Here is a 15,696-nt window from a genome sequence, read left to right as displayed (position 1 = left end):
GCAACGTCGACAACCGTACAATAGTACGAACACCGACTTGAGTGGAAAGAACCAAAACAGGTGGCAGCGCTATAAATTCATCACGTGAAATATACCCTGCAAAGTAGTTTTTGATGCTCCACTCCATCAGACTGAAAGTAGCTAGCAATCAGTAAACGCGAATAACCACAAAAAAGACACATGTAAACCTACAGACATCATCTTTTGATAAGTAAGCATTGTGTTCGCGCGTCCATCAAGCGAGTAGAGACGGAGAGAAAGAGAGACAGAGAGGGAGAGAGAGAGAGTGAAAGGCAGGTGTCGGCACTAAAGTTTCTGTTTAATCTCGGAGCTTTTACGGCCCGACACCTGGGACGGGAGACACTCCCTGTAGCCTCACCACTTCCCGTATTAAAAAGCAATGAAAGGTACCGGCACGTGATTTACTGCCGACGTAACTCAATTGCCCGTCCGGATTTACGGTGAGCATCCGGGCGCGTATTGACTATCGGAGGCAGCCGACGCGCGAGTGCAGCGGTAATTGGCCGACAGCCTGTGGCCGCGGGTCGCAGAGTTGGCCTGCTCCATTACCTGACGAGTTATGACAGACAGCTGGTCCCAGCGCTGATGCGCGGTTATTAACGGTACATTTGCTCACGCACCGTGTCAGGTTCCGCCGTGGAAAGCTATTCCACAGCCCACGTTACGTGATATTAATATTCATCAGAAGCGCTTGCGGTCGGGGAACCAATAACGAACTAGCAACGGTAGAATGGGGCGCTTCTAAGCGCGCAGGTTTATCGCGGTCCTAGTTCTCTGCAATTAACGGCGGTGGCACGACCCGAAGACAAGCACTTCGCTCAGATTTGATGTTAGTTCCCGTCTTTCAGTGGTTGACCTAACCTCTCTTCCAGTCGCCCCAAACTAATTTAACGGTGATAAACAATTGCAATGGATAGTCATTACTCAGTAAAATTGACTGGCTGAAGTCCAATAAATTCTGACATTCCTCAGTAACAGAAACTAGACAGGAAAACAATTGACACAACACAAATCTTCACAAGTATTCCCTATTCAGGCACTTTACACACAAAAAAGAACTGCAAACTTATTTGGCAATACTGTTATAAAAATTTCTCTCTCCATAAATCACAAACTTGGCCACCACTTGCTCCACACAGTATACATTACCTCACAACAGAACGCAGTGCGATACACAGGGTGACAAACTATGGCGTGCACACACTTTATTCAACATGTAAACGTGACTACAGATATTCGGATTTAGGTTATGACACGTTCGATACGCCTGCCATCATTGGTGATGATGTGGCGCAGACGAATAGCGAAATTCCACATGACCCGCTGAAATACATCGCAATGTAGATGCCGTCGGTCATCTCCGGAATGGCTTTGGCAATGGATTTGGGGTTATTGCAGTACACTTTGTCTTTAATGTAACCCCACAAAAAGGAGTCGCACGTGTTCAGAATCGGAGAATACGGCAGCCAGTCCTGGCCCAAGCCAGAGGCCTCTGCGTACCTCAGAGTCCCAATGTGCTCTTCAAGAAATGAAACACCCTCCCACTTCGAACAGGTCGAGCTCCGCCTTACATGAAGCAGGTCTTGTCGAAATCAGGGTCACTTTGGATAAAGGGTACTAAATCATCACTCAAAACCGTTCGGTAATCACCGTACCATCGAGGGCTATCGCACCGATAACTCCGTGACTGGACATTACATACCACACAGTTACCCATTAAGGGTGAAGAACTCTTATAGATCGCAAAATGCAGATTCTCAGTACCCCAAATGCACCAATTTTGCTTATTGACGAATCCATCCAAATGGAAGTGAGCTTGGTCGCTAAACCAAGCGATATACACTTCGAAGTCCTGTTCTTGAATTGTGTGCACAATAGTTTTGGTGCAACACTACTGCTGTTCCGTGGTCTTGGGGCTTCATGGCTGATGGATTTGGATTTTGCATGGAAAGAGAAGCAGGTCTTCAACAACAATTTTTCACAGTGTCTTCCTGTTGTGTAGCTCGACTGGTCAATTTTCTGGAGGTGGTTTGAAATGTAGCGCTTGTCTTCTCGATGTTTTCAGATGTTTTCACCCTTTTTGGACGAACCTACATTGCCATCTCTGTCAGCACGAACACTACCCGTTCTCTCAAACTTGCGAATCAAATTCTTGATTGGTAGCACACTTGGACCGGTTGTCGTCAGCTTGAAATCGGTCGCAAACTTCCTCTGAGCCGCAGTTGGGCTGTTATTGCTCGCATTGTAGGTTCACAAGAGCTTTACGCTTAGGCACGCTGTACCGTGAGATTTTCAAGTGCAAATGGCCGACGACAACACGGTGCGTACGCATGCGCATACTAATTCCCGTTACGCCCGGCGGCCAACCGTACAGTTTGAAAGTCCTAACGCAAACCGTTCAAAAATTAGGACGATTTTATTTCATGTAGTTCAATAATTGTAACCCCGTATAAACCACTGTGCAACAGATCTTTTCAGGCTCAACCACTATGACAGATCACAATAACTAACCATATTCATGTGAATAAACACACTCCAAATGACATCCGCAACAGCCTAATTGTATGCCGTACGTAAAATTAATCGGTCTGTAAAACCAGGAACACTGTAATAAAAGAGAAAATAATCTGGAAACATCTTAAACGAAGAAACTGAGCTTAATAGCCAATGGTTCTTCGGAAATTCCAACAGTTTACTTCTTCCTAAAGAAGCCAGAATTCATAAGCTGCACCATTTTACGAAATACGATCACCTATGATATCAGCAGAAAAAGTTCGTTTAGTAAATAAAATCTGTATATAGCTAAATCATCTTATAAATAACGTCAGTGTCATTTAGGTATTATTTGATTTGTATAACTGCGCAAATTTTCTGTGACGTTGTTAATACAAAGATAAGTATCTCGTTTTTTTAATATGGGTCCACTGCTTCTACATTCTAATGAGATCATATTAGCTTTTAGCTCTTACTGTTTTTATTTTAGTGTTGTAACTTGTAATATATCTATGTACTGTTAATATAACTAGCAGAAACCTGTTTTTACAAAACGATATAATCTGATCAAGCACAGGAAGATGAGCCACCAGAGATCGAAATGCATCATGTGTGTTAACAGAAATCATGACTTGTTACTGAAGACGGTTTGTTTTCTTTCTTATGAAAGAAATAGAGGCAATGCGGCAGCACTGACAAGAACGGACCAAGTTAAATATACGTTTTGCTCCATATTATAGTTGGCTGCTTATTTACATTATGGTGTACGTACATAAGAATCTGTAGGCTCATAGAGAGTACCCAAACCACTGACACATCGAGGAAGGAGTGGGGCGGCAGTTCACGTTAATTTCGCAGTGAGTGACAACGACGAAATACAAAACTCTTTAAATGTTTTCAGTGTGCTTTTTATTTCCGAACCAACCTTTTGTCCGTGGTGGCATCGACGACTACGCGCTCGGCACATACGTAGGGAACATCATCCACGTTAAAGAAAGTAGTTCGCACGCCTCAGTGGCAAATCCGGGTCTAGTGAAGCAGGGGATACAACCCGTCGGCTTTGACCAATGACGTCATACATTACTCATAGATAATAATGTCTTCACTTTCAGCCATAGACAGTAAAATACACTCCTGGAAATTGAAATAAGAACACCGTGAATTCATTGTCCCAGGAAGGGGAAACTTTATTGACACATTCCTGGGGTCAGATACATCACATGATCACACTGACGGAACCACAGGCACATAGACACAGGCAACAGAGCATGCACAATGTCGGCACTAGTACAGTGTATATCCACCTTTCGCAGCAATGCAGGCTGCTATTCTCCCATGGAGACGATCGTAGAGATGCTGGATGTAGTCCTGTGGAACGGCTTGCCATGCCATTTCCACCTGGCGCCTCAGTTGGACCAGCGTTCGTGCTGGACGTGCAGACCGCGTGAGACGACGCTTCATCCAGTCCCAAACATGCTCAATGGGGGACAGATCCGGAGATCTTGCTGGCCAGCGTAGTTGACTTACACCTTCTAGAGCACGTTGGGTGGCACGGGATACATGCGGACGTGCATTGTCCTGTTGGAACAGCAAGTTCCCTTGCCGGTCTAGGAATGGTAGAACGGTTTGGATGTACCGTGCACTGTTCAGTGTCCCCTCGACGATCACCAGTGGTGTACGGCCAGTGTAGGAGATCGCTCCCCACACCATGATGCCGGGTGTTGGCCCTGTGTGCCTCGGTCGTATGCAGTCCTGATTGTGGCGCTCACCTGCACGGCGCCAAACACGCATACGACCATCATTGGCACCAAGGCAGAAGCGACTCTCATCGCTGAAGACGACACGTCTCCATTCGTCCCTCCATTCACGCCTGTCGCGACACCACTGGAGGCGGGCTACACGATGTTGGGGCGTGAGCGGAAGACGGCCTAACGGTGTGCGGGACCGTAGCCCAGCTTGATGGAGACGGTTGCGAATGGTCCTCGCCGATACCCCAGGAGCAGCAGTGTCCCTAATTTGCTGGGAAGTGGCGGTGCGGTCCCCTACGGCACTGCGTAGGATCCTACGGCCTTGGCGTGCATCCGTGCGTCGCTGCGGTCCGGTCCCAGGTCGACGGGCACGTGCACCTTCCGCCGACCACTGGCGACAACATCGATGTACTGTGGAGACCTCACGCCCCACGTGTTGAGCAATTCGGCAGTACGTCCACCCGGCCTCCCGCATGCCCACTATACGCCCTCGTTCAAAGTCCGTCAACTGCACATACGGTTCACGTCCACGTTGTCGCGGCATGCTAGCAGTGTTAAAGACTGCGATGGAGCTCCGTATGCCACGGCAAACTGGCTGACACTGACGGCGGCGGTGCACAAATGCTGCGCAGCTAGCGCCATTCGACGGCCAACACCGCGGTTCCTGGTGTGTCCGCTGTGCCGTGCGTGTGATCATTGCTTGTACAGCCCTCTCGCAGTGTCCGGAGCAAGTATGGTGGGTCTGACACACCGGTGTCAATGTGTTCTTTTTTCCATTTCCAGGAGTGTAGTTCTGTGTTCTGGATAAGCGGTATAATTGTACATGAAAGTAATTGAATATGATTTTAAAAGAGATCGCTACATACGGTTTAAGATATTCTTCATGTGCATTTATTTAAATAATTGATTGTTTGCAATTCATTCGGTACTTAATTTCATTCTTAGTGATATTGAGGTAATATTAGTTTCTTAATTTAGGCCATGAGAAAGTATTGAATAGGATTGGGGAGAAGAGAAGTTTGTGGCACAACTTGACCAGAAGAAGGGATCGGTTGGTAGGACATGTTCTGAGACATCAAGGGATCACCAATTTAGTATTGGAGGGCAGCGTGGAGGGTAAAAATCGTAGAGGGAGACCAAGAGATGAATACACTAAGCAGATTCAGAAGGATGTACGTTGCAGTAGGTACTGGGAGATGAAGAAGCTTGTACAGGATAGAGTAGCATGGAGAGCTGCATCAAACCAGTCTCAGGACTGAAGACCACAACAACAACAACAATTTAGGCCAATTTTTAGTATCTCATTTTCGTTTGTAGGTAAACATTTATCTGTTCCGATGACACTGGATGATTTGAGAGAGGCTATGGGTGTAGACATGTTGACCACGATTTGTTTTTTACAAATGTGTTGTCTCGTTGCCGAGTATGTTCGATGTCGTGAGTGCAGCGAACATATGCACCTCACAAGTGTATCTCGTCGCGCCGGCCGAGGTGGCCGAGCGGTTCTAGGCGCTTCAGTCCGGAACCGCGCTGCTGCTACGGTTGCAGGTTCGAATGCTGCCACGGGCATGGATGTGTGTGATCTCCTTAGGTTTGTTAGGTTTACGTAGTTCTAAGTCTAGGGCACTGATGACCTCAGATGTTAAGTCCCATAGTGCTCAGAGCCATTTGAACCATTTTTATCTCGTCGCCGTACTCACGTCTTATTCGTATGTCGCTGCAGCGAAGATTGGTTGTGGCGGTCCATTAGACGAGGGACGTAGTTCGAAAAATCTAAGTTCCCCTGGAGAGACATTATGAAAATTACGTACTGTTGGTGTTTGAGATATCCTGTGTGGCTGTGTGTCCATTAATGTCGTGTGAGTAAGCATACAGTTGTGGTCTGGTACTCTTTTTGTAGGGAAGTTTGTGGGGAATACATGAAATATATGGGGGTCGTTGGGGGGTCCGGTAGTTATGGTAGAAACTGAAGAGTCACATTTTGTCAAAAGAAAGTACAACAGGGGGAACCTCCGGTGGGATTATGGGTTTGGGGAGCTGTAGTTTCAGGTCAAGAGTGTTACGATGTAGTGTTTAAAGTAGTACCCACTCGGAGGAAGGAAGTTTTGGTCAGCTTAATTGAAGATCATGTTCCAGAGGGTTCCATTGTTATTTCAGATGGTTTTTCTTCATATAGGGATTTAGGGGAAAGGAGTTATCAGCATCTCGTAGTTAATCACAATATAGAGTTCACATCATTATCCACAGGGTCTTGCACAAATGGCATAGAGGGTTGTTGGTCAGCTGTGAAATCTTTTGTAGGGAAAGGAAAACGCCGGATTTCCACACTTCAAAGTCACTTACACGCATATTCATTGAGGCGTACTATTCCCCAAACATATTGCCCTTTTAAATGTTTTGTTAAGGGTGTTGGGCAAATGTACCGTCCGAAATATGTTAGTTAATTTCACATTACGATGGGGGGTGGGGGGGGGCTGAATGTGTGTGTCTGTGCGTGTGTCTGTGTGTGTTTTCGTGATGTTTTGTTTGTTGTATATGTGGGTATGTGATTTTTGTTGATGTCTTTATAGGCGAGCTTCGGTTCTTTTAAGAAGTTCCGGTGTGAAAAGCCGGCCGGTGTGGCCAAGCGGTTCTAGGCGCTTCAGTCCGCAACCGCGCGACCACTTCGGTCGCAGGTTCGAATCGTGCCTCGGGCATGGATGTGTGTGATGTCCTTAGGTTAGTTAGGTTTAAGTAGTTCTAAGTTCTAGGGGACTGATGACCTCAGCTGTTAAGTCCCATAATGGTCAGAGCCATTTGAACCATCTGTCGTTCGTTGGCCTTCGTTGGCCTATGGTGTACGTGCATTACGGAGAACGACAGAGAGCGATCTCGACAGTCATTAGTCCCCCACACAATAAGCGAAAGGAACAGGAAAGAAAATCGACAATATTGTCGCGATGTATTCTCCACCGTTCACTTTACAACTCCTTTCGGGTTATACACGTAGACGTAGGCTGCAGGATTTTGTCGAAGAGAGGATATTTAAGCGAATTTCAGGTATTTCATTGTTGTATTATACGATTACGTATGTTTTCGTGTACTCCAGTACATAACAGATATTTGACAGCTGTCGTTCTTCTTTCATTTCCCAGCACTAGTACCACTATGAATTATGGAATCTGTACTAACAATATTAAAGGCGAAACACCCGACACAACTGAAATTTGTATCATGTCCTTCAATTGACCTTTACACTGACACTACCTATTCGAAAAGAACGACATATGTAACATTGATGAGGTTTACTTGTAGATGACAACTAAAGAGCAGGATACAAATTTTGTGTATAGCTATATAGCTCAACTAAGGAATGGGATATTATTGTCACTGCTGTGATCAAAACTATAACTTTCAGTCGATACTATTAGCATCGAAGGTGAAAAAAAAAGAACTATACCTCATAGTCAAGTAAGGGATAAAAATTGTGTATGTGTCGTCTTATTGCCTCTTCTTGAAGTTCAACTGCGGTACAGGTTGCAAATGTAACATACGTCCAGTTCCACGTTTTCGTCAGCAGTGTACATATATATAGGTCAACGGAATTATCCGATACAAATATGATGTACATAGCTCCTTCTGCCATCGGTAGTACTACTATGTACGTAAGAACAGATTATTTGTGGTAGCGGAGGCGAGAGAAATACCACATTTAAAATTTGTATCTCGTGCTTCAGTTGACCTATATATTACAACTGAATAACAGGACAGTAATGCTACCGAAAACGAAAGAAATCGACGTACGTTAAACTTGTATCCCGTACTACAGTTAACCAATACAGCTCGAATGAGGTTCGAGATACAACCCATATATACGTGACGTGAGGTATTCTTTGCTACCAATATTTCCATCCATTTTTTCTCCTTCATTTTCCACAGAAATAATGAGATACTATCACGCGATATCCTTAACGTGAAAACAGTACTTGCCTTGATATATGTCAACTAAATTTTTCATTTCTGGTATTCCTTTTTTTCTGAACGGTCTTGTCAGCTCTTTCATCTGTGTGATAAATGCTCTCTGGCCAATTCTTACGTCATTGGTCAAAGCCGACGGGTTGTATCCCCTGCTTCACTAGACCCGCAAATCCTAAGTGTTGCTGGAGCTATATCGTGGACAACAGATTGTGTATGCTGTCGCTTCTGCCTGGCAGTATGGTGATGTGTACAAAGAGCACAATTGTAAGGAATGAACGACACAATATGTTACAGGAATGCTATGTTGGAAAAGTTATCCCTCTGTAATTACCTCAGGCGTGATTCCACTGTCGCGGCGGCGTAAGATCAGTACAGTGTGATGCAGTGAGCAGAGCGCCTGAGTGTGGCTGGCGTTATGTTGATAGAAATCGTTTTCATTTTTTACTCGCTAGTGCTTCGCAGTTGGAAACTGTTGAAAGCACACTGAACTGTAAAGACTTCCATTACGCTGTATCGGCTGCTAGGGTGTACCGTCGACACAGTATATGTATCCATGGTCTGCTTAATATGTGTACCATGTGTCTGTCCCTTTCCTCCACCAACAGACCTGAGCCCATCCGCTATCTCTCTGTACACGCTCTCCTTCCTGCCTCTGTCTGTCTCCCTTATTCTCTCCACCGCATCCCTCATTCCTCTCTGTGACCAATTCATCCTCAGCCTTCTCTATCCATTGCCTCCTCCCCACTCTCTCTATCCATGCCCACCTCCTCCCCTCTCTGTCCATCTCCTCTTTCCCCTACCTGTGCCCATCTGCTCCTTCACTCTCTCTCTGCCGATTTCCTCCTCCCACCTCTCTCTGACCATCTCCTTCTCCTCCATAGCTCTGATCAGCTCTACCCGTTTGTTTGTACAGCCCCTGGAATGCAGTCCAATACTACCTGCATGACACCCTGTCATGCAGGGCAGCCTAGGTGTGAAGGAGTTAACAAACATTCCCACATTCAGCCCCACATCCATGCAATCTTGGTGGTTCTTCCCAGATAATATGTAGCATATCCACCAAAATGGATTCAAATCAATTCACTGTTTTACGCCATGATGTAGAATGAACAAACAAACAAACACACACACACACACACACACACACACACACACACACACACACACACACACACACACACACATATATATATATATATATATATATATATATATATATATATATATATCGATTTAAATACATGTACTAGTCATTTGCCTGCCTATATGTTCAACATGTCTGAAGGTATATCCTCCACATTATGGAAAATAGCGCACACCCATGTCTCAGTGTAAAGTGTCTCTGGAGCTGCGTCGATGGCCAGCAGTTTGTGTATGTTGTCACTTGTGTTTGGCAATGCAGTGATGTGTGCAATGTGCACTGCTGTGAGGAACTCACGACATTTTCGATGATACAGCAATGTTATGTTGGAACAAATAAGCAAAAGTTATCTATTTGTTATTACTTTAGCCACATTCCTATTGACATGGCACAAAAAATAAATATGGAGTGATGCAGAGTGCAGAGCAGCACTGCTTGATGCACTTGGCTAACAACATCAGGTGTGACGAATTTGTGCATGTCTCTATGGAAACATGACGTGCATTTATATGGAAATATTTCAGATCGACTATTGGATTGCATTGTTCCCATGGCTCATTTAATATGAGTACCACATGTCTGTCCATCTCCTACTCTGTGTCTCTGACCATCTGTCCTTCCCACTATGTCCCACACTGTCTGGTAGTCTCCTCCTCCACTATCTCTGAGAGGAAATCCCCCTTTTGTAGAGCAAGAATTTCCATGCAGACAGGCTGAGACATCAGGAAAGATCCTACAAAAACTTATGTTAACTATTTCTATGACACTTCACGATTTTTGTGAGATGCTGATATGTGATAGATGGGCTCTGCTATTAGGAGCATCAGGAAGAATTCATTCGGCGTTAGTTTGGTTTTCGATAACAGTTTCTGAAAGCATTGCAGAAGATCTTTATAGAGCGCCCTGAGGGAGGGCTTTTCCGTTATTTACATAGGCATGAGACATCAGTATAACACTGACAGCCTTTTAGCTGCAGCTGCACGGATGAGTCGCTACGCAGAAATCTCTCTCTCTCGGCAGTTAGGCCTGCACTGGACCAGCAAGTATGCGTTCCGCCTGGGTAAGCGGCCAGAAGCGTCTTGCACGTTCAATTAGGATCGCTACGGAGAATGCACCATGTGCTACTCTGGGAAGTATTGCAACAGATTTCTATAGCGCATTTAGAGGGGAGACTTGACTCTTATTGGCCGCCCAGAGTGGCTGAGCGGTTCTAGGCGCTTCAGTCTGGAACCGCCCGACCGCTACGGTCGCAGGTTCGAATCCTGCCTCGGGCATGGATGTGTGTGATGTCCTTAGGTTAGTTAGGTTTAAGTAGTTCTAAGTTCTAGGAGACTGATGACCTCAGATGTTAAGTCCCATAGTGCTCAGAGCCATCTGAACCACTTGACTCTTATTTACATAGACGTGTGACGTCAGTATAACATTCGAAGGATCCTGACTATATAACGAAAATAGACGCGACTTTCACCTGCTGGTTGTAGGCAGCAGCGGCCTGAGAGCAGTAGCTCGCGCCCCTGCGTTCGTCTCTCCGGCGTTGGCTAGTGTCCGGAGTAGGGGGGCGTCGGTCGATGGACGCGTTGGAACATCTGTTGGGTACAGTTCGCTGATATGTCGCGGGTGGCGATAGTTGTAAAGCGTTTTTTGCATGCACTGAGTGTTCGTGCACTCCATTATTTTCGGCTGTTTAAGCGTTGTGAGCGTGTATGCAGAGCCTTTTAATACATTTTTTTTGACTATTTACGAGTTGTTCGCGCCTCTGCCCATCAGTGTACTGCATTATTTCGGTTACTCAGGCGTAGTTTGCAGGTCTGTAGGCTGTGTATTGTGACCCCAAGCACGTCAGAGCGAGTGTTTTGTGTCAGTGTAATAAATAAACTACTTGAAATCCATCCCTGAATACATTGTTCCGAAATAAATATGGTATTCTCCTTCCCATCCAGCAGCCCAGAAGAGGATGAGTCGTTTTCCCGACATTTTTCCCCAGACCGACATGGAATGAAAGCGCCCTCAGCTGGCAGTACTGCATACTAGGTCAATTGGACTCATGGAGAACACAGTGGATGCAGTTATTGCCTCAAATAGTTTAAATAAAGACAGCATGAAAAATAAAGACTTACATCCATCATATCCAGCACAGACTGAGTCATTTTCCCGCCAATTCCGAGGAAGAGGTGGCGGTTAGATGACTTAGAGGAGATAGCCCAAGTGACCTATTCCCCCCCCCCCCTTAGGTTAGTGGACGTGGCCCATATGACCTTTTCTCCACCAAAATTTGAATTTCCCACCTTTTCTGGGGGAGGGAGGAGGGGAGGGGGTTTGATTAGTTGAGGTAGCCCAGTTGACCTGTTTGAAAGCCAAAATTAGAACTTACCACCATGACATCATTGCGATGTTGCCATATCTATCGATGCCATCTTGCATCCACCATCTTGGGTAAATTTGGCAACAATGCAAAGTGGGGCCATACATAGGTTGCCCCACTACTCATAGTGACTGGTCCAACGAAAAGTGGGGTCACGTACTCTTCTCAGATGAATTTGGATTCATTCTGGATAGTGATTCTGGATGTAGGTGGGAACCACATACCAGTGACATTGTTGTACATGATCGTTTTGGTGGTCCAATTATTATATTGCGTAATGTGTGAAGACAGTGTTGCAAGGACGTATTGACCTCCAAATTTTGGGAACACAGTCACCGGCAATGTTATTGTGACGCTGCACTCCATCCCCGTATGCATTTTTCAGGGATGCTTTTGACCCTGACTTCACTTTCAGGGTTTTGTACCTCAATCAGCAGAAACAGAATCCTTATAGGATCAGTTTGTTGTCCGTCTGTCTGTCCACTATTAAGACCACTTTTTCTCAGGGACACGTGATGTATCAAGTTGAAATTTATGTCAAATACCAAGGTGTACTGAGTCTTCCGGTCTAAAAATGTAAGTTTCTATGTCAATTGCGAACAAAATACACGACTATTTATGTCAGACACACAGTTTTTAAAGGTCTTTCAGAGCACTAGTCCTACTTGCACTTGTTCCATTTTTTTATGGATGAGACTGTGCGACCACGTCGAACAGAGCAGATGAACACTTGAAACGAGAGGATATTTGACGAATGAATTAGCCTGCATGTTGCCTCAACATTAAATACTGTCAATCATGTGTATGAGGCGCTGACGAGAAGCATTTTTGCACATCTGCGTGCACCAATGACCATCCAGCAGGAGAGAAACACGCTGGTGGAGGAGTAGTACGCTCTACATCCCACATCCCTTGTGGCGAGCATGGGAGCTCGTTGCAGGGCACCCATTTCCTTTCATTGTGATCACACATCCTATTAAGAACAATGTCCTGTATTTTGTAATGTACATGGGACAAATCACGGTGACATTAGTGTAACCATTGTCTTTGTCTCAAAGCGTCTTTTCTGTTTGTCTCACTGCGTATTTTTTTTTTTTTTTTTTTTTTTTTTTTTTTTTTTTTTGTGGACTTCCTGTACTACACTGTAGGCATTCCGTTTACGTACGATCCACGTTTCATCGAGCTATGTTACTTGGCAGTAACAGGCCATACGAAATTTACTTTCATTCTCAGGGTTTGCACATTGGTGTAGGTTGCACATCAGTCGTAGCCGATATGAATCTTCTTAATAAAATTTTCTGCTTATATTGCTGAGTGAAACTGAACGTACTGTCTCTTTACCATTCTTTATCATTTCATATCTGACCTAAGTAATCTGCCCTGACAGAACTCAAATTCTCCTATTCATTAATTACTCACAATATTCAAGGAAAATGTGATCTGACTGCTTTCAAATTAACTCAAAAGAATTGCCCTGAATTAGTAGAAATCCTGAGAATAACCTATGCATTTCATAAGTCACTTCCCTCGAAAAAATGTTCCTTACCCGAACTACAGAAATGCTGCAAGCACCAATACAGTCAGTTAAATAAAAGATTCTAACTACTGAAGGCTCTAACTACTGATAGTCATGTGGTTAGCAAAGGAAAGATTTTGTTGCAAAGCAGACAATGTATTTTTACCATACTAATATGATATCGAGTTCAAAACAAATGTATAATAGTCATGGTAGGCAAAAGACGGATTTTGGGGGCTAGTGCTATTTTTTCTTAGAAAGTTTTCTAGATCTTCTAATTACAGGTCATTCACCTAAAGCTATCTTCGATAGCAACATTTTGCATACCGAAAATAAATAGCGTACACTAGGTATTCTAGAAGAATTAGAGATTTTCAAGCATTTTGCTCGAAGCCTTATCCTTAACGAACAGCTACAGCTACACAACAAAAATTTTTTCAACGGTATAAAGCCGTTACTCGATATCTGACTTCCGGTCTCCTTGTGCATATTGCCGAAATGTTCTTTTCCTTCCAAGGTAGTGCTATGTTTTTCAATTGTCAAATGTTTCTTGGCTGCATTTCACGTCAATATTGCTTTCTACAAGTTGTCATTCAGTCCTATCTACATTTTCATAATAATGGTTTCATGTTTTATCTTACTGTTATAAACTTTGATGTAGATAAAATGTTATGTTGTATGCTACTACGAAACAAACATTACTCTCCATTATGTACCATATACTGTTCATTTATAATCATTTCTGCCTATATTTCAATGTGAAGTAGCCTAATTGCATCTACGGCTACTAGATGGCACGCTCGTTGCAGTGCCATGTTCACCTGGCCGCATTTGTTAACGCGGGCACCTCAGTCCGTTTCGCAACCTACACCACGCAAGTAACGAGCAGCCCTTAATGGTTCGCCATCACAGTTTTCTTTATCTTAAATATCTTTGTGACTAATGCTCTTTTGTCATATTTATTATTTTATAAATGACATATAAGTACTGCCAGTCTTTCACGACGATTCCGTACTTGTACTCTATTTTTAGTCATAATTCTGTGACCGTGTTATAGAATATAGCCCATTCTTTGTTTTAAATTCGCGAGGAAGACACTCCTTGCAGTGTCGAAACCAGGTTAATTTGTTAAAAATAGTGACCGAGGGCTTATTGTCTTTCAATTGATTTCTGCTGTTATTTCACGCAGTGTTGATTGTTTTTTAGCACTACACAAATGCCGCTGCCCTCGGTCGTTAAGTGAAAGCAGTCGGCCACTGCGATGTCCGTTGTGAGAGATAATGCAAGAAATTTAATGTTCTCGGCACGCTCTTATCTCGGAATATTGAATTCTCTAAACATATCTGGAATGGAATGTCCCATGCGCCTATCTCCGACTACCATTCCGGTTCAAAGTTTGCTAATTCACGTCATGTGGTATTAATCCCGTAGGGAACCTGTTCGCATGAATTACCTACGTACAAATGACAGCTCCACCAATGGACTGCCCTTTTATATGTTGTGTGAGCGTACCGCCGTGCACATCGCTAACCATGTACACTACTGGCCATTAAAACTGCTACACCAAGAAGAAATGCAAATGATAACGGGTATTGATTAGACAAATATGTTATACTAGAACTGACACGTGATTACATTTTGACGCAATTTGAGTGCATAGATCCTGTGAAATCAGTACCCAGAACAACCACCTCTAGCCGTAATAACGGCCTTGATACGCTTGGGCATTGAGTCAAACAGAGCTTGGATGACTTGTACAGGTACAGCTGCCCATGCAGCTTCATCACGATACCACAGTTCATCTAGAGTAGTGACTGGCGTATTGTGACGAGCCAGTTGCTCGGCCACCATTGACCAGACGTTTTCGATTGGTGAGAGATCTGGAGAATGTGCTGGCCAGGGCAGCAGTCGAACATTTTCTATATCCAGAAAGGCCCGTACAGGACCTGCAACATGCGGTCGTGCATTATCCTGCTGAAATGTAGGGTTTCGCATAATGTAGAGTGAAGGGTGGAGCCACGGGTCGTAACCCATCTGAAATGTAACGTCCACTGTTCAAAGTGCCGTCAATGTGAACAAGAGGTGACCGAGACGTGTAACCAATGCCACCCCATACCATCACGCAGGGTGATACGCCGGTATGGCGATGACGAATACACGCTTCCAATGTGCGTTCACCGCGATGACGCCAAACACGGATGTGACCATCGTGAGGCTGTAAGGAGAACCTGGATTCAACCGAAAAAATGGCGTTTTGCCATTCGTGCACCCAGGTTCGTCGTTGAGTACACCGTAGCAGGCGGCCCTGTCTGTGATGCAGCGTCAAGGGTAACCGCAACCATGTCTTGCAAACGTCCCCATCTGTTGACTGACGGATCGAGACGTGGCTGCACGATCCGTTACAGCCATGCGGATAAGATGCCTGTCATCTCGAATGCTAGTGATACGAGGCCGTTGG

The sequence above is a fragment of the Schistocerca nitens genome, chromosome 8 (assembly GCF_023898315.1).
Source record: "Schistocerca nitens isolate TAMUIC-IGC-003100 chromosome 8, iqSchNite1.1, whole genome shotgun sequence".
In the NCBI taxonomy this organism is placed as follows: Eukaryota; Metazoa; Arthropoda; class Insecta; order Orthoptera; family Acrididae; genus Schistocerca; species Schistocerca nitens.
This window is presented reverse-complemented; position numbering follows the sequence as displayed.